Genomic DNA, 19,540 nt, shown 5'->3' with positions numbered 1-19,540 from the left:
TCCATGAGGATATTGCTTTAGGGGAAATACTATCCATGGATATTAATGTTCTTCTGATGTGAATATTATTGCATTTTTTATCAAACAGATCTATACCATTTATCAAAAGACGAGGAACCTCTTCCTTCAAAGGCGAGTTCTGAAGTGATGACCTAATAAGCATTAGAAGTTTGGGTGATATACCATTAATGATACTTAAAAATTCTTTTTGTGTAATACCGATGTTGTTTTTCTTAGTAAAGTCTTCATAACTTATCAAATTTCCATCATTGTCTAAAAAATTAGAAACCCACATTACCCTCTTTTCCACACATTTTTTGTTGAATAGGGACCTTTTTTTATAGAGAACATATTGATTATTCCATACAATGCATTTGTGGGGTGAAAAATTATGTTTAAAGGCCAGCTTCCAAGAGTTTAGTGCTTGCTTGTGAAAATTTAACAGCTTCACTGGTAATTTGTTACAGTTGAAGTCACAGCCCAACAAAAACTTTAAGCCTCCACACCGGTTAAATAAAAAGTTCGGAATGAAAAACCAAGGAGTATTTCCACCACGCAGACATTGTTTGATCCAGTTCATTTTAAACACTTGGTAGAGAGTTGTGAAATCAATAGCATTGAAACCTCCCTCTGCATAGTCCATAACCATTGTTTTCCTTCCAATATTTTCAGTCTTATTTTTCCAAATAAACTTAAACAAAAATCTGTTGATTGTAGTCATTGTCTTTTTGTCTACAAATAATGATAATGCAGGGTAAACCATTCTTGAAATTCCTTCTGCTTTTGAAAGCAATGTCCGTCCTTGTATTGTTAAATCTCTTTGAAGCCATCCGTTGAAAATATTTTTTGTTTTCTGTATCTTCGGAGTAAAGTTGTTATCCAGTCTATCCTTTGCAGATTTATTGATACATATTCCAAGATATCTCACTGACTGCTTCACTATAATTCCATTGATATCAGTTTTGTTGGAGTCATGAATGGGTAGTATTTCACTTTTTTCTGTGTTGATATGGAGACCTGAAGCTTTTGAAAAAAGATCCAGTCCTATTAGAATGTTCTTAACTTGGTTTTCGTCTTTAAGAAAAATACAAGTGTCATCTGCTAGCTGTGACATCAAAATGGTTTTGTCCCCTATTTTGATACCTTCCACATCAATACAGTTTATAGCATAGAGGTTTAATAGTTCCGCTGCAATCAAAAATAAAAAAGGGGAGATTGGACAACCTTGTCTAATGCCTCTACTAAGTATAAATCGCCTAGATGTTACTTCTGAAAGAGAAACACTACTGTTTATACCATTATAAATAGTTTTAACCATTTTCTTAAAATTTGCTCCAAATCCAAATTTATCTAAGGCTGTATATATAAATGTATGCTCTATAGAATCAAAGGCCTTATAGAAGTCCAGGAACAGAATCATAGCCCCTTCTTCAATGAGATCAGAATAATCCATCAAATCCAGGATAAGACGTATGTTGTTGGAGATATGCCTTCCCGCCATAAAGCCTGATTGTGATGTTGAAATAATATTTTCTAAACTGGGTTTTAATCTTTTTGCAAATAAAGAAGTTAATAATTTATAATCAGAGTTTAGGAGAGTAATAGGTCGCCAATTTTCAATGTAACGGTTATCTTTATCTGGTTTAGGTAGAAGAGTTATAAGACCCTGTTTCATTGATTCTATCAAGTTGCCAGAGCTTAAACAGTCTTCAAAGACCATGAAAATAAGGTCTCTTAGATCTGTCCAAAAAGTTCTATAAAATTCAAATGGTAAACCGTCAGGGCAGGGACTTTTATTTAATGGTGTTTTTGCTAAAATATAGTCCAGTTCTTCTAAAGTAATAGGATCTTCACATGTTTTGAAACAATGGGAAGATATTTTTGGTATAAATCTATTGACTTGGTCAAAAAACAAATCACACTCTGTGACATTGAAAGATGACGTGTAAAGATTCTGATAAAAGTTAGATATGAATGAGTGTATGACATTACTGTCAGAAGACAAGATATTATTCACATAGAGAGTTTGTATTTTTTTTGCAGAGCCACGACTTTTCTCTAAATTAAAAAAATAACTAGAATTTTTTTCTCCATATTCAAGCCATTTGGCTCTAGACCTTATAAAGGCTCCTTTTGCTCTTTCGAGGTAGAGATTATCAAGATCATTTTGTAAAGCGTGAAGTGTTTTCAATTCCTCATCATCTATCTGTGTTCTTTTAATTAGTTCGTTAATTTTCTTGACTGTGTTTGTATTAGTTTGTATTCTCAAGTTTGCCTGTTCCTTACCATATTTAATTGAACAGCTTCTACACTCATTTTTCAATAATTCCGATTTTAGGGATATAGATATCTCTGTTATGTTTTTGTATTTTACAATAATGTCTTTTATTGCCTTAATATAACATTCTTGTTCCAAGAATGAACAGTTTAGTTTCCAATATCCTGAGTTTCTCTTATTTGTGTTCTTAACATTAGAAAGCAGTAAAGAAATGCCGAAATGATCCGTTAAAGGAGCTGGGCATATGTCACAAGAGCAAATAAATGGAGATAAACTATCTGAAACCAACCATAGATCTATGCGTGATTTTTTAGACATATCAGATTTAAACCAGGTGAATGAATCAGTTAAGGAAGGATGAAGGAGTCTAAAAGAATCCAAGAGTGATAAATTATTGCAAATTTCGGCAATGACAGGGTTAATGACATGGCCAGTGGTCCTTGGAGGACATCTGTCCCTGCAATTATTGGGGGCTTCATTGAAATCACCCCCCATAACCAGAAAGGCTGTAGGGTATTTACCTTTTGTCTGCAAGACCTTAAAAGAAAGATCTTGAAATAGGGCCTTATTTGCAGCAGAACTATTAAAGCCATACACATTACCAAGTATAAACAGTGTATCATTAAGTTCTATGACACAAACTATCCATCTGCCATCGTCAGAAGACTGAGATTCCAGAATATTCCTTTCAATTTTTTTATCAACCAGAATAGCTACACCACCAGAATGATTACTGCCATGACTGAAAAGGATTTTACTTCCCCACTGAGTTTGCCAAAATTTTTCATCCATTTTACTTGAGTATGTTTCTTGAAGAAAATATATATTCTTTTTAAAGGAATGACAGAAAAGAAATAAACTTTTTCTTTTAGTGATATCACGAATCCCTCGAACATTAATGGAAAAACATGACAATGAAAACATTAACGTACCTGCTTATTAGAAAAAGACTTATCAGGTTAACAAGTGCAAACTCTTAGCATAAGTGGCACTCAGATATTAAACGATATGGTGCCTGGTATCCCCGTGAGCTTCTGCTTTCCTTTTTAATTTTTATTTAATGTTTTCTATCTTGCAATAAGTATACCTGTAGCTTCAGCAGCAACTACTATGAAACCCACTGAACATTTCGCAGCAATGCTTCAGCCATCATATGACAGCTTGTGATCTTTAATTTACTAATATTAACTTTTTAACATACGACGTGATTTACTATCACCTTAACTCAGGTCATCTGCTGAAATTCTTTTTCCCTCAATGATGGCAAAGGCTCCTTTAAAACCTGCAATCTTCTTTTGGCGTCTTGCTTCCTCCACCAGTGGCCATAGTTTGGCCCTTGCTTCTTTCGTGTATTGTGTCAGATCCTCTGTTATTTTAATGTTCTTTTGTTTGAGAACCTCTGAATTTTTGGCGTCGCTCCAGATGCGGTCTCTGGTCGTACGCTCCAAGAACTGCACGATGATCCGGCGTGGTTGGGAAGAGCCGAGCCCCGTTTTCAGCCGAGGACCCAAACGGTGAGCTACGTCCACCGAGTGTTGCAACCTATCCGCGATGGTAGGAGAGATGCGTGGCAGGAGATCGATTACCGTCATCTTGACGTTCTCGTCGCTCTGCTCTTGGATTCCGGATATCCTTAAATTCCAGCGCCTTTGGTAGGATTCCAGTTCATTCACCATGTTCCGAAGCATCTTATTCTCCGACATCAAATTACAGACTTTCTCCTCCGCTGCCTCCAGTCTGCCCGTAATCCCACTTACTTGAACTTTGATGTCCTTCACGGCGCTGTCGACGCTCTCCAGTTTCTCCATAAAAGAATGTTGAGTTTCACCTATTTTATTGATTGCAGCTAGCAAGGCGGCGTTAGAAACACCTTCCGGTTCTTCCATTCTTAATGCTTTTCTTGCTGGGCTGTTTCCTGGAGTGCCTTTCTGTTCTTCAGGCACAACAATGTTAGAACTTTTTGTATAGTCGTGTACTCGTTTAATCCTCTCATCAGTTTCCATTGCTGTGGGCTTTTGTGGTTTCTCCCTCGAGTTTCTGGCGTTAGCGCTCATCTTTCCTTCCCGTAGCTACATGAACACTTAAGCTAGTTTTTTTGTAAAGTCACTATGAGGAGAGCCAAGTCTCTTTTTTTTTTTATTTTTGGGGAACCCAGAATTAATAGTCCATTCTAAAAAGAGATGTGGCACCCATAAGCTGCAGTTTGAGTGACCAAAAGTTAGAATTCGCACAAAAAAAACCTCAGACGCCTTTCAACGAACAACCATCCTCGGCGCCATCTTGGCCCCCCTCCATGTTAGCCTTGTATGTGTGTGCTTATTTAGTGTATGCTAACAAGTCACGTGATCACGTGTGGGTCACTATTTCATAAAATAAGGTAACAAATACTCATTGTAAGCCATGTTAATTTGGTTTATTCTTGTTTGCAGTTTTACTCTGGCCAATGGTACAATAAACGAACGCTAAAGATCAGCACTTGTCATCATTGAAGGAGTTATCTATGTGCCTAGCCCCGAGGAAATAGCGAGGGCAGAATAAGCAATAATATATCCGTCACTTTTATGTGGGTTCCAGCACATCAGGGTGTCAATGGGAATGAAAGGGCAGACAAATTAGCAAAGGAGGCATTAGAACTAGATGATATCACGGTGATAGCACTTAGTAAAACAGAAACTAAATCTATAATCAAGAGACACATCTTGCAGGAATGGCAAAAGAAATGGGATGACGAAAGGACTGGCAGACACTTACATTCAATCCAGGGGAAGGTGGGCAAAATGAGACCAGCAGGGGGCAGCGCGAGGAAAGAACAGGTCATCACTAGACTCAGAATTGGACACACTGGCTTAAATAAAACCTTACACTTAATAGGCAAACACCCGTCGGGTTTGTGTGAAAATTGTGGTGAAGAAGAGACAGTTCAACATGTGTTGTGTCAGTGTCCAGCATATTCAGTAGAAAGACTTAAATTCCATGCAGGTTTAAAGAAAGCTGGCATCACAGATCTCCAGCTATCATCTATATTAAGGGGTGAGCCATGGCAGTACTTGTTATGTTACCTAAAGGAAACAGGGTTAATTACTAGAATCTAGTTTTTTTTTTTTTTTTTTTTTTTTTTTTGTCTTATCTGCTCAGACCCACACTCCAGCATAGTAGGTGGCAGTAATGCACCTGATTGGAAGGTGCCACCCGCCAAAAAACAAGAAGAAGAAGAGAAGAAGAAAAGTGTTGCTTCTAGTTCCAAATAAAAGGCCCTCAACTTGCTGTCATTCAGCATGTTGCAGCTATAATCTTTACAGTGGAAGGTCTCAAACCTTCATGAGTCTCTTCAGTCTTCATACATTCAAAGGAAGAAACTCGCTGCTAAGATGTGACGACCACATCCTGAGAGCTCTGAGTTTCCTCCATCACATTGGTTTACTTTCATTTCCTCTTTGGTCGTCGTGGCGCAGCTGAATTTCTCCGTGAAATCCTCCATCTGAAGGTAAAACTGAACCCGGTTTTATTTGGTTTGATTTATCAGACTGAGGATCCAGAACAATCCAGAACCAGGAGGGAGGAGAAGTGGTCCAACAGAACCACAGAGGAGGACATGAGGGAACAAAGACCAGCACTATCTGAGACCAGGAAGGGTTGCTGTGCACGAGGAGAGACTCAAAGCAGATGTAAAAACAATATATAAAACTTATTACAAAACTTATTAAGAGCAGCAAAGTGACCGGAAATGAGCAACTAAATGTGTGAAACTTGGAAAGTCATGTCAAAATATTTATGTTTGATTATCTGGAAAAGATGAAGTGTTTCTTTTAATGTTTGTGACCTGACTTCCTTTCAACATGCAGGTACGGTTTTATGGAGCCCCGAAGCTGTCAAAATAAAATAAAAAAAAAAGAAAGAAAGAAAAAAAAATTTATTATATTAAAAGCAATCCTGAATTCTTTTTTAAAACCATCTTTTAATAAATGCTGATTTTAAAAAATCCTTTATGCCACAATCAGCTGCAGCGTGCAACAACTTTGCAGTCCACTTTAAAAATAATACTGACGCTATTAGATCCAGCCTTTTATTTCAACTCAATGTTGAGACCTGAAGTTTTGTTTTTACCCAAGGAAACACTGGAGAGTTTTGTCCTGGTTATCTTATGGTTTCGTTGAATGGGAGCTTTTAAATAAAATTAATTACTCTCTTCAGACGGGCGTTTTCCCCACTGCATATAATTTGTCGGTGGTGAGGCCCCTTTTAAACAAGAGTAGTTTAAATTCAGACATTCTTGATAACTACCAACCTGTATCCAACTCACCGTGTTAAGTAAACTTCTTGAAAAAGTTGTTTTTATTAAACTAAATTAATTTTACATAAAACATTATTTAAGACGAAAGTCAGTCTGGATTTAGGACAAACCACAGTACTGAGACGGGTTCGCCTACATTTTTGCTGATGCACCCGAACTGAAAAGTTTGGTACACCAGTACAACCATTGCTAAAACTTAGTCTGGAGCCCTGCATTTGTGATTTAAACTTGGCTTCCAGCTCTCTCTGTGTACCTGGTCAGTACCATTACATCCCTGTCTTCTAAGAACCCTTCCTTACATAGTGTTATGATCCCAGTCTTTACCTTGTATGGAATTGAACACATGGTGGGCCCATCAATATAAAGTCCTACCTCTTCAAAAGATTTGGCTCCCTTAGATAGGAATCAGTTCTTCTCGTTCACTACAAAGAATCGGTTCTTAGAGCCGGATCGTTCATGAACAACACATCACTAACATGAGAGAAAATACATTTTAGAGGATTTAGAAAAGATATACAGGATTTGAATAACACAGGGGTCTTTAGAGAGACCTCGTCTGGAGTGTGCACTGTGAGTTGCCAAGTCACGTGCACCCACTATAGGTGCATGAGGCTCAGGCAGAAAATGTTTTTCCAGAAACATCCTGCTACTGTCTGCAGCTACACAAGCAGAATCATCTCAGGTAGAGATGGAAAGTTGTTCTAACAAAATAAGTAACTCATGGCAACAACACAAACAAAGCAGCTGTCCATCACACTGAGAGATGATCTGATGTATGATCAGAAATAAACACTCACCAATTAACTCTTTTTGTTTAAGTAACATCAGGAAACTTGTGCAAAAAGTACTGAATAACATGATAGTTGATTATTTTAACCCCCTCAACACCTGAGTTTATTTATAGTTTTATAAAAATCAAAGACAAAATCAGACAAAAAGTGAAGCGAAAAAGACTCCCCGTAATTTCTACCATAGAAATATTAGATTTTTTCACCTGCAGTTTAGGCAAGGCAAATTTATTTGTAAGGCACATTTCATGTACAAGACAATTCAAAGTGCTTTATATAAACAATTCAGCAGGTTGTAGAAAGCAATACAAGTGCATTTAAAAAACAAACAAAGATTAAAAGAAATGCAATTAATGAAATAAAAACAGGACGAAGATGCTAAAATAAAACAGATAAAATGCAAGAAATAAAATTTCAGTGTGGGGAAAAACAATATTAAAACATGATTCCAGCCTAAAGAACCAGATGTAGATTTTGATTTCTAAATAAAAACTAGTTCCATGCAGCAGAGAACAGGTGAGTCTTTAACCTGGATTTGAGTGTTTCAGCTGATTTGAGGCTTTCTGGGAGTTTGTTCCAGACATGTGGAGCATAGAAGCTGAATGCAGCTTCTCCATGTCTGGTTCTAATAAGAAACTGGAACCAGATGACCTGAGGGTTCTGGTAGGTTCATACTGGGTCAAGCGGTCACTGATGTACTTTGGTCCTAAACCATTCAGAGCTTTATAGACCAGCCGCAGAATTTTAAAATCTATCCTCCAGTTTGATGCTGGAACCGCTGATTGAACCACATTCATCTGCTGTTTGACACTAAACCCTCATTTTATTTCTGTCTTTATTCCAGTTTCCAGGAGATTACCAGTAAAGCTTCTCTGTAGAACTGGTCTCCGCTCTGATCTGAACACTTTCACCTTCTTTGAGTCAAACTGCTGCAGGAAGATTTTCAGTGAAACAGCTGAAATGAAAATTGATCCTAAATGTGGAAAAAAGCTTCAGTGTGAGCAGCTGTGATGGAGCAGATAATCCACCTGTAGAGGTGAAGATGATGAAGATGAGGAGTGGCTGACAGGAAGCAGGTTAACGGATCAGAACCTACAGTGTGTGATTCTGCAGCTCCTTCAGTCAGACTTTCCATCCAAACTGGAATCACTTCATTTTTCCTTCTTTAACTTCATCCTTTAGTTTCTGTTTCTGACAGAAAATGTCAAACTTTTTTTCCTGCTTCCTGTTTTAAATCTTCATCTGATTTAGTTTCACTTTCTGTTCATGGTAATAAAAGGAGGAGAAATGTTTCCTCTTTTGAGGCTGGTCTGCAGCTCCATCCCTCCATCTGGTGTCCTGATAGAAGTCCAGCAGCTGAAGGCAGCTTCCTCTTCCTCACTGCTGTCTGACTGCATCCATCTGACTCTGATATGAAGCAGAAACTCAGAGCCAATCAGAGGAGGAGCAGCAGATGATGGAAAGGAGGATTTCAGTTGATGTTCAGATGAATGATGTGTGTTTCCTCTGCAGGTGAAGGTAGAAAGTGTGTGTGAGCTGATGTGAATCCAGCATCATGGATCAGGACAGAGAGGAGGGAGTCCCTCCCTCTAAAACCACTCAGAGGTGAGATGTCCATCTCTAACTGTCCATGACTCTTCTCCATGTCAGAGATCACAACTCACATCACCAAACATCTGGATTCACAGGAACCAGCCTGGACCTGGACCTGGACCTGAACCTATACCTAGACTCATATCTGGAGCTGAACATGAAGTTAAACCTAAAGGTGAACCTAAACCCAGCTGTGTATCCATGATGAGCGACCAGTCAAGAGAAGATTTAATTCATTTCCATCAAAGTCGTGGATCTAACAGACAGTAAGTATTTGTCAGTATTAAAATGTAAAACTCTCAGAATCAGGTTTTACTTTGTGTTGTGAATCTTTTTGCTTCTACAGTTTCTGAGAATCAGGACATTCAGATGGGCTCAGATGTTAAGACGAGTTGGATCAGATGGTTCAACCAGCAAACAGCTGCAGTTTGATCCTAAACCCAGTCAGACCAGTCTGATCCAGTTCTTTCCAAACTCAGACAGCTGGATTTCTCTAAGAACTCAGAAAGCTTCATGTTTCCAGTGTGAACGAGCTCCTCGTTACTGTTCATGCTGTGTGTTACATATGATATCCAGTCCTGACACTGTTAGGAAATAACATGCTGCTCCATGTAGAGCTTCTTTTTCTGGCTGACTTTGTCTCTTTAACAACTTTAGCTGAACGTGTTGCTGCTTCCAATAAAACCTTTGTTTCCATTTCCTAAACACAGTAAAGCTGCTCTGTGAACATGGAGAAAATAATAGTTTAAACTTGATGTTGAGTTGGTTTACTTGAACATTCAGAGGCAGATTTAAGTTTTTATTTTATTTTAGAAAACGTCCAAACCTTCCAGGAAACAGAATTCCTGCATGTTCCACATGGAAAGAATATTCCCTAAAACTCCCTTTGACTCACAAACAAACCAAAACTATTTCTGGTTTAAAACTCTAACAGTTCCTCTCATGGTTCTCCATCTGAAATAAGTCAGTCTCATCCAAGCACACACTGGCTGTGGCTGCCTTGCTCCAGGGCACCTCAGCACAGAGCTTCATGAAGGTGTTGGTGAGAGCTTCCTAAAAGCTGAAAGCAGCTTCTCCATGTGACAGAATGTGATGTGATTCTTCCTGATTCCTCCACAGAGTGGACCAGCAGAGCTCAGAGCTTCCCAGTGGTCAGTCTGCCCAGCAGCATCAAACACAGCTGGACTCCATATTTATGGTCTGTACATGTACAACAACTACTTTTCCATCTCTTCTGTCCACATCATCTCCATGCTGACCTTTGTAGACCAGTGGATTGTCAGTGTGTCCAACATGGATCTGATGTTTGGCTCCATGATTTCAGTCTGATTGTGTCCTTCATATCGTTTCTCTTCCAGCTGCTGGAGGACAACATGATCACTTTCATGAAGAAGGAGCTGAAGAAGATCCAGAAGCTTCTGAGTCCAGATTACCCAGAATGCTCAGTGTTGGAGGGTGAGGATGAGGAGCAGAGGAAGAGCAGCAGAGAGGCGTTAGTGAAGATCACAGTGGACTTCCTGAGGAGGATGAAGCAGGAGGAGCTGGCTGAGCGTCTGCAGAGCAGTAAGAGGATTTCTCTAAAGATTGAAGCTGCTGGATAAATGACACATTTACTGATGTCTCAACACATGAACATCACATATTCACATCCTCATTCCTCAGAGGCTTCAAATCTTTACTGACTCGTCTTATTTCTTCTTTTCTTTCAGAACTTTGTCAATATAAACTAAAATCTGCCCTGAAGAAGAAGTTCCAGTGTGTGTTTGAGGGGATTGCTAAAGCAGGAAACCCAACCCTTCTGAACCAGATCTACACAGAGCTCTACATCACAGAGGGAGGGACTGCAGAGGTCAATGATGAACATGAGGTCAGACAGATTGAAACAGCATCCAGGAAACCACACAGACCAGAAACAACCATCAGACAAGAAGACATCTTTAAACTCCCACCTGGAAGAGATGAACCAATCAGAACAGTGATGACAAAGGGAGTGGCTGGCATTGGGAAAACTGTCTTAACACAGAAGTTCACTCTGAACTGGGCTGAAGACAAAGCCCACCAGGACATCCAGTTGACATTTCCACTGACTTTCAGAGAGCTGAATGTGCTGAAAGAGAAAAAGTTCAGCTTGGTGGAACTTGTTCATCACTTCTTTACTGAAACCAAAGAAGCAGGAATCTGCAGCTTTGAAGAGTTCCAGGTTGTCTTCATCTTGGACGGTCTGGATGAGAGTCGACTTCCTCTGGACTTCCACAACAATGAGACCCTGACTGATGTTACAGAGTCCACCTCAGTGGATGTGCTGCTGACTAACCTCATCAGGGGGAAACTGCTTCCCTCTGCTCGCCTCTGGATAACCACACGACCTGCAGCAGCCAATCAGATCCCTCCTGACTGTGTTGGCATGGTGACAGAGGTCAGAGGGTTCACTGACCCACAGAAGGAGGAGTACTTCAGGAAGAGGTTCAGAGATGAGGAGCAGGCCAGCAGGATCATCTCCCACATGAAGACATCACGAAGCCTCCACATCATGTGCCACATCCCAGTCTTCTGCTGGATCACTGCTACAGTTCTGGAGGATGTGCTGGAAACCAGAGAGGGAGGAGAGCTGCCCAAGACCCTGACTGAGATGTACATCCACTTCCTGGTGGTCCAGACCAAAGTCAAGAAGGTCAAGTATGATGGAGGAGCTGAGACAGGTCCACTTTGGAGTCGAGAGAGCAGGAAGATGATTGAGTCTCTGGGAAAACTGGCTTTTGATCAGCTGCAGAAAGGAAACCTGATCTTCTATGAATCAGACCTGACAGAGTGTGGCATCGATATCACAGCAGCCTCAGTTTACTCAGGAGTGTTCACACAGATCTTTAAAGAGGAGAGAGGACTGTACCAGGAGAAGGTGTTCAGCTTCGTCCATCTGAGTGTTCAGGAGTTTCTGGCTGCTCTTCATGTCCGTCTGACCTTCATCAAGTCTGGAGTCAACCTGATGGAAGAACAAAAAAAACTTTCTAAGAGGCCCACAAAGTTAAAGAAACCAGATTCAAACCTTCTCCATCAGAGAGCTGTGGACGAGGCCTTACAGAGTCCAAATGGACACCTGGACTTGTTCCTCCGCTTCCTCCTGGGTCTTTCACTGCAGACCAATCAGAGTCTCCTACGAGGCCTGATGACACAGACAGGAAGTAGCTCACAGACCAATCAGAAAACAGTCCAGTACATCAAGAAGAAGATCAGTGAGAATGTGTCTGCAGAGAGAATCATCAATCTGTTCCACTGTCTGAATGAACTGAATGATCGTTCTCTAGAGGAGGAGATCCATCGGTTCCTGAGATCAGGACGTCTCTCCACAGATGATCTGTCTCCTGCTCAGTGGTCAGCTCTGGCCTTCATCTTACTGTCATCAGAAGAAGATCTGGAGGTGTTTGACCTGCAGAAATACTCTCCTTCAGAGGAGGTTCTTCTGAGGCTGCTGCCAGTGGTCAAAGCCTCCAGCAAAGCTCTGTAAGTACATATATAGCAGGATGTGGAGAAATATACTGCTGCTGGTATAAGGGAACATCATGGGACAGATTATTACTTGTCTTATTATTTCCTCTTCAGACTGAGCAGCTGTTCCCTCTCAGATGAAGGATGTTCAGCTCTGTCCTCAGCTCTCAGCTCTCCGTCCTCCAGACTGAAGGACCTGGACCTGAGAATCCAGGACTCAGGACTGAAGGAGCTGTGTGATGGACTGGAAAACTGGAAACTGGAAACTCTCAGGTCAGGTTTCTCTGCTGCTCTCACATGTTTTTCCTCTGTTTCAGCTTCAAACTTCTCTGTGATGGAATAATCTGCAATGTTTTCTAAACTACTTTGAAATATTGTGAATGAAATATGTCCAGAGTAACGCATCTTTTAAAATGAAGGAACATGTGTTTTATTTAGGACTTAAAGGTATAAATGAGTCTCTGGTTAAATAAAGATGCTCTACTTTGTCTCTCAGCTTTGGTTGAAACGTTGCTCGTCCTGCTTGTTTATCACGTTGTTTCCATCCAGTGGTTCAGTCACATAGTAAACAGAATCACCCCCAATGCTTTTTCCTGCCTAAACTCCTTTACCCTGATGGAAAACATCATGGAGTTTAGGAAAGGTGGTGGAATAAATTCAGAGGATCCAAGAAAAGACGACAGCGTTGCATTGAGAATCCGACCACAATGAGCCTCACCTGTGGTTTTATTCTGCAGCTCTGAAACTACAGATGTTCAATAAATATTCTACAGAAAGGGATTCAGATATTTCATCTAATGCAGTCTGATCACACTGACATGGAAACTATATGTCATGTGAACGTGTTCAGATATAAAATATGACTTTATAATCAAGCTTGGTGATTAAAGGGAAGGAAAAGTAAAACATGTTGTCACAGCTGCTCACACACACCCCACTGTCCTCATATATGTCCACACATTTACCAGTTAGTACAACTGGATAAACACCAGCATTGCTTCCAAGGCTGCAGCCAGAATGAAGTGTGTTATGGAATTATCTCCTTTCATAAAGGAAGCTACGCTGTTCCTCAAAGAGGTCATAAAGAAAGCATTGGAGCAGCTTTCATTAGCATCTGATGGTTTCAGACAGCTCTTACCATGGCTGCTGCTCACACACTTCCAGGTTCTTCACTCTGTAAGGAAGGTTCTGGAGCAGACTGGACACTTAGACCAGACCAGGGATGGTGTATCCATACTCTGGAGTCCATACTTTGATTTCAGCCAGTCAGATATCAGGTATGATACTGTGTGAATATGGAGATACCGCTCTGCTGAGACAAAAAGCCATTTGTTTTCACTTCTGAGAGTTTTAGACACTAAAATTGTGTGTGAAGTCCAGCAACAGTTATTCCTTCTGTGTCACATGATCATGGCAGCTGATCGTGGCTTCAGATGTCAGGATGTCATGATGATGCTGCTTCTGTAAGTGATGATGAGGTTTAGATATTTTACTGGTTTAATGAAGGTTATTACACATTATATTTTATTATATTTAACATATTACTATTACTTATAGTTTATTAACTTCCCATTTAATTAGAATAATCTTATTAATCTGTAGTTTAACTTTTTTATCATTATTTTAAAAAAGATTTTATATTTTTAAATGTAAATTAGTGTAATTTATTATCACTTTAAAAGCCTCTCAGGTATTTACATTTGTGAGTTTTATTTATGTTTAATGCTGCCGTTGTAATAAAAATAATAACACACACTGTGCAATCATGATTCTCCTTTAAGGGCCAAGAAGCATCAATATCGGTATCAGTATCGATGAAAAGTTCCATAAACTAATGGTATCGTATTGATGGGGAAGATTTTGGTACCGCCGTCCCTAGACTAGACGGACTAGACTAGACCAGGTGTTGTAAAGACTCTTGTTCTTCTCTCAGTGGAGACTGTAGTTCTGTCAGCTCATGTGGGAAATGCTGCCATCTGCTGCTGCAGCTACTAACTGCACCTCATGTTGGTGCCGTTTGCAGCTACACCAGGGGCCTCATTTATCAAGCTGTAGCAACAAAAACCGGCGTACGCCGCTCATAGTCAACTTTTGGGATTTATAAAAACCAAACTTGGTGGGAAAATGTTCCTACCTCCACGGCAACTCTGACCCAGGCGTACGCACAAAATCTGGGAAAACGGGAAACGGCGACACCAACGGTCCAGAATAAAATCAAGGAAATGATGTGAAATGTGAGACATTTGTACACAATCCACTATTACCTTTCACACCACGTGTTAGATATTAAAGCTGTTTGCAGAAATGAATAATTCCATATTAATTCTCCTAAGAGTTCACGCTCAGAAATAAAAACAGGATTTCCAAGAAAAAGGGAGATGGCATTAATAAGAACCTCAACCACTAAAATATGTTCTGTTGTTGTGAAACAAAACTTAGATGTTATAAAATCCATCCAGCTAAATAAGGTGGACAGTCTGCTGCCTGCATGAACCAGTCAGTAAAAGAAAATGTGAGAAGTAGCTTCGGTCCTTCATTCTAAGACCCAGCAGAGCGGGACGCAGACTGGAGGCTGGAGGTCTAGAAGTGATGCAACGCTTAGGAAACACACAAGAGGTGGATTTCCTTTATTTCCCACAACTCCTTGTCCACCTGGTTAATAGCGGTGATGGTGTCCCTCTGCACCTACAGGACTTCCTCTGAGGACATGGCTGCTGCGGTGCTGGGTGGAGTCTCTGGCCTCACCCTCTCCAACCACAGCTGCAGCTCCGCCCACCCAGCTGGAACACCAGGAACTAGAAAGAAATATTATTTAACACTAAATAAACTGCTACCAATCTCAGATGTATCTGTACATATTTATTTTATACGTTAAAGACTAAACTACCGGCATCATTACTGTCATTTAGCAGACGCTTCTCACCAAAGCAACTTAACGTGGGCTGTAGCGTTAGTGTGGAGTTGATATTCACTCCTGTGGGATTTGAACTTTGGTCTCCCGTATGGCAGATGGATGCCCTGCCAGCTGTGACATCCAGCCGCACCATCCTCCTCTCTGGCGTGTCTTCCCTCTGACACGGCGTTGACAGCATCTCCACCTGCTGCTCTCCTCCACCTTTCTGACCCTGGTGATGACCACGCCGCCCCCACCGGATAAAACCTGTTCTAGTTTTCCAACGTGGTCCATCAGGATCTCAGTCTGACATTCCAAAGAAATCCTCCTCTTCCATCTTTTCCCTCCTGAGCCATCATGGAAATGATGTGATGAAAATGTATTACAGGCGTTCACCTGACCTTTTATAGCCACCATGTGGGCGGAGCAAGGCGCTCCCTCACCTGCACCAACGTTAGAGTTGATTGTGATTTATAAACGGAAACAGGCGTGGGACGTGCGTCCGCATGCTTTTATAAATCTGGAAGTTTTGTGCTGCATTTCCTTGTTTCCCTGTGGACGCCGCCTGTAGTCTGCTTTGCTACTCTCAGGTTTATAAATGAGGCCCCAGATCTTCTGCAGGTATATTGCTCTGCCACAAATAACATCCACAGACTGAGAAGAGAGTTAAAGATGTGTGAAATACATTTCACATGTAGAAATGGTTTATCAGACTTTCATGTAATTATCAGTCCACACAGGTCTTTGCTGTGAAACCAGCTCTACCTTTAACACTTTCATTTCACGGTGAACTGAAGATGTAGACGCTGTTATTAATTAGATTAAACATGTTTGTGGGTAGTGAGATATTTGTAGCTGATGGGAGATATTTGTACAATCTCTCCTATAAATGTTAGAAAGTCAGATAAAACTTGTGGATAGAGAACTAACAATGAAACTAGATTGTGTATCTCCACTTTTCAAAGCTCCCCATTAGAAGTTCAGCAGATATTCTGCCTGTACAGAGCAAATTCTGGATTTGTTATTTTGAGGAATGTATTTTAGTTGTTCATAAACATTAAATGTAACATAAGTTTAATACAAATATTATTCATTTTGTTCAATTCCTTCTCTTCAGCCTGAGTGGATGTTCCTCTCAGATGAAGGATGTTCAGCTCTGTCCTCAGTTCTCAGCTTCCAGTCCTCCAGGCTGATAAAACTGGACCTGAGTATAAAAAATATTTGACTATATTTGGTGGCAGATGTAGCAGCTATTTGCTAAGAGTCAGTGAATTCTGGGCTCCATGTTTCACTCGGATCCTGACATTGACTTAGAGACCTCACAGATTCTGCAGCTCTGTTTGAGATGTCACTCAAGTTGACATCTGGAGCTTTTTTTTTTTGTCTCCCAACCATTTTTATAAATTCCTCCTTCAGGTAGTTCACATCAAAACGGCTTCAAGAACCAGAAAGGTCGCCTCACAATGACATCATTAAATTTTTAAAAAGTGTATTTTCTCCCTTTAATGTCGCTCATCCATCTTGTTGACCTGTGTTTTTGTGTTCTCCATGGTGAGAGGTGGGTCACAGCAACCGTGCTCTCTTGTTCCTCGTCTTCATTCCACCTCTGCAGCCTCTGTGTTGACAGCAGGAATTTCTATTATTCTGGTCAATAAGGCAGCTGGCTGCAGGACAATCAGCTGACATCTGGAGTAAACAATCAGAGCAGCATGAAATAGTGCTGCAGTCCCTTGACTCAATGACAGGAACAGTCCTGCAGCTAAATGAACAGCAAAAATCTCAACCAGCCTGTAGGAGTGGGTGCAGCTTCAATGAAAAGTAAAATATAGAAAGTAACAATTAAGACAAAAAGCTGGTTAAAAGTTAAAAAAACAGAAAAGCTAAGGAGTGACTGCAGCAGGCTATACACAGGTTGGTGCATGCACTAACTGTGTGTAAAACTTTCTCCATCATTTTATCTCCCTCTTTCTCTCCAGGCTGAGTGTGTGTGGTTTCCTGCAGGACTCAGGACTGAAGAAGCTGTGTGATGGACTGAAGAGTCCAAACTACAAACTGGAAACTCTCAGGTCAGGATTCATCAAATTCATATATAATGTTAAAGGAATGGAATATTTATTTCTCTAAAAGGAGGGCAGGTAGAAAAAGTGTGAGAACCACTGAGTTATAGCTGCTGTTAGAATGAGTTTGTAGTTGTAGTTTCTATTTTCACCAGCAGAGGGCGCTTTTAGTTCTTCTGCACTGATGCCAATGAGAACAGACTTCAGCCGAGAGAGAGCATGCTAATGCTAATAACTGGATGAAGAGTGGTTAAAGCTTCATGTCATGTGGAATTATTGATTCTGGAAGGTATCCACACCCACGAGGAGGTTACTGAGTTGTCGGACATCACCGTGTTATTGTGTTTTTGTGGAGAGAAAACTCCATTGAGTGATAACAGTTAGCGCCTAGCATAGCATGCTAGCTGCTGCCGACCACGGCTAATTGTTCATTTTGTGGATATATTATTGTTATGTGTCATTATGCTTCTAAAAAGATGTTTAAAACCAACCGGAGGTATATAAGAGTGTGCTGTGGAGTTATTGAGGGACGGTCATTTAATTAATCATTTTAAACATGATTGGAGTGTGATTTAATTCATAATTGTTCACTAAAAAGAGAATGAATAGTGTACAGTTTATGTAGAAAGATGAATAAAAAGAGATAAAGAGGTTAATAATGAGTAAAAACTGCTGCTCTATGCAGGCTGTTTTTGGTGTATGAGCCGGTTGTGATGGCGGCCAGAGCCCGGACCAGAGGCACCAGAAGCAGGACACCGGCTTACTTTTTATTTATTTCTACGTTATGGGATGACTATAAGTATATAAGGTTTATTACAGGAGAAGTATAAAATACAGGCAATACTTGCAAGTTCGAGAGCTGTCTTGCTGACCCCAGAAGCCAACAAGAGGACTCTGCCTTGCTGCATTTTAGGAATCAGTTTCATTCAACCTGACCCTAGCTGGAGGCAGTGTTGGGAAAGTTACTTCCCAAGTGTAATATATTTCACATTACCAGTTACTTTCAATTTTAAGTAATACATTTCTTTACAATATTACTCTCTGTATAAAGTAATAAGTAACATATTACTTTTCAGTTACTTTTCACCAAAATAAGCATTTAGGACAAGGCATTACGCAATGAAGGTGCGCAATATTTTGTCATGGTGAATAGTTCTCATTTAAATGTAGTTCCTCATTATTATAGTATGTGTGTGGCAACAAAGTCTAATGAGGTTGCATCAGAAAGTAGTTGTTAATATGAACTGCTGAATTACAATAATGTAATGATATGGAAGAATTAAACGACATGATGTGATACAAACTCTTGTTTTTAGCCGTTGACAGTTCTCTTGGCCTTCCACCAGCACATAAAGTGCATCTTACTGTAATGTTCTTTTCGATTTCTCTGATGTATTCAAAATAGTGAGAGTAAACCCACTTAGAAAATGTCGAGTCGGTTGCCATCATTCCTCGTCCTTTTCTTCTTCTTCTTCTGTTAATTTAAAGCCGCCGCCCTCGTCTTCTTCTTCTTCCTCTTCTTCTTCTTCTTCTACTTCATATTTATTTTCGGCTGTTGCGCGATGGTTGTTTTATTATTTATTTGTCTGATGTTTATACTGACAGTTGGGATTGTAACGCATTACCGGACTCATTTACTGTAATAATATTACCAAAATATAGTTAGTAACGCGTTGTATTACTTCGTTACTGCCAAACGTAGTATATTAGAGTAACGAGTTACCTTTGTAACGCGTTACCCCCAACACTGGCTGGAGGCCAGTCTCTAAACTGATAAAGAGGAAAGGAGAGACTGGAAGGCGCTACTCTCTTATTGTCTCGCCCAAACAGGCTGCTATTTTCTAAACAACTGTTCGTATCTAGCAGCTGCCCATCAGTCTCAACCTTTCCCCATATCACGAGTCTGGAAGAAAAGTGGTCAGCCAGACCTCACACAAGAACACAACAGGAGAATAATAACTTCAATGTTCTATATAAGGAAAATACACATTATGAAATGTAATTGAGGATAATAAATGAATAAATGTATTGTATGAATAAAAGAATGATAACACTTGTGATTGTTATATAAGTAAATATGATCGATTACCATATGCACTAAAATTACTTCCACAAAGGAAAAGATGTGGAGAGGCAGGACAGCCTTGTCTAATACCT

General features: G+C 40.1%; 3 long non-coding RNA genes across 3 annotated transcripts; all 3 read left to right on the top strand.

Annotated features, from left to right (window-relative positions):
• Positions 1-5,490: 5,490 nt before the first annotated feature.
• On the top strand, positions 5,491-6,173 carry LOC121655573. Its single transcript, XR_006013243.1, has 2 exons — positions 5,491-5,762; positions 5,802-6,173. It is a non-coding gene; the product is annotated as an uncharacterized LOC121655573 (long non-coding RNA).
• A 2,731-nt stretch (positions 6,174-8,904) lies between these two features.
• Positions 8,905-9,471, top strand: LOC121655819. Its single transcript, XR_006013311.1, has 3 exons — positions 8,905-8,962; positions 9,046-9,216; positions 9,297-9,471. It is a non-coding gene; the product is annotated as an uncharacterized LOC121655819 (long non-coding RNA).
• A 2,919-nt stretch (positions 9,472-12,390) lies between these two features.
• On the top strand, positions 12,391-17,363 carry LOC121655247. The gene is made up of 3 exons (XR_006013113.1): positions 12,391-12,448; positions 12,548-12,706; positions 17,303-17,363. It is a non-coding gene; the product is annotated as an uncharacterized LOC121655247 (long non-coding RNA).
• The last annotated feature ends 2,177 nt before the right edge of the window (positions 17,364-19,540 follow it).

This window comes from Melanotaenia boesemani, chromosome 2 (assembly GCF_017639745.1).
Source record: "Melanotaenia boesemani isolate fMelBoe1 chromosome 2, fMelBoe1.pri, whole genome shotgun sequence".
NCBI lineage: Eukaryota > Metazoa > Chordata > Actinopteri > Atheriniformes > Melanotaeniidae > Melanotaenia > Melanotaenia boesemani.
Note: the sequence above shows the minus strand (reverse complement) of the source record. Positions and strands in the feature narration are given on the sequence as shown.